Here is an 877-nt window from a genome sequence, read left to right on the forward strand (position 1 = left end):
TGACATTAGCCTACGTCCTCTAAGATATTTCATGAGTGTCAACGGCGAAGAGAAATCACGTAGCTTGTCAACGACGCCAAGAAATTTGATATGTAATGGGGGTCATACCGTCTGCTTGCCCACGTAAACATGACGCTACTTTAACTATTACTAATCGGACATAGGTCCAAGCTCAGAAGTGTCAAAGCAAGAATTCATTGTGAAGAATTGCAATAAATATTGGTGCGGGTGAGGGTGATGATTTTGAGATCAGTGAGACGCGTCTGCTGCTGTCCACGTACACAAAACTCCTCACTGTAATTAAAGCTTGACTTAGTTTACATATCATGTACTGAATTGAAGAAGTTTCGGTCCCACTCCTGGGTGGAACATATGAACAACTTGCTATGTATGCCGGCCGGAAATGGTTATGCAATGCGTTGAGACGCATCATTAGACCAAGACATATTCGGTCACACGCGCTAATGATGCATGCAGACCACTAAGCGACAGTATAACGATGCATCTTCATGATGAATTTTAGATAGAGAGTGAAACGAGTACGGTAAAACCACTGGATGCGTTCGACGAGCTACTGGTTGGTTATTAGATTAAGCGATATCCTGTCGACGAGTCAATGCAGATTGTGGATTATCTGTCTTTTTCTTCTATCAGCTGATCCTGTCAGTCGTGGGTGATGCAAAGAACACTTTGTAAATTTAAGTCGATGAAACGATGCAAAAGATTTTGGTGTGGCTTTATATGCAGATGCTGCTGAGAAAGAACTTTGAGCGACTGACAAATGGCCCGCACTAGAACAGACGTGGTGTCGGCCACAGGGGCCCTGAATCAAAATGACCGACGGTTCTAGAGGGGGAGTCCTTTGGCTGTAGTTAGG

Source organism: Plasmopara halstedii (genome assembly GCF_900000015.1).
Source record: "Plasmopara halstedii genome assembly, contig: Scaffold_208, whole genome shotgun sequence".
Classification (NCBI taxonomy): Eukaryota; Oomycota; class Peronosporomycetes; order Peronosporales; family Peronosporaceae; genus Plasmopara; species Plasmopara halstedii.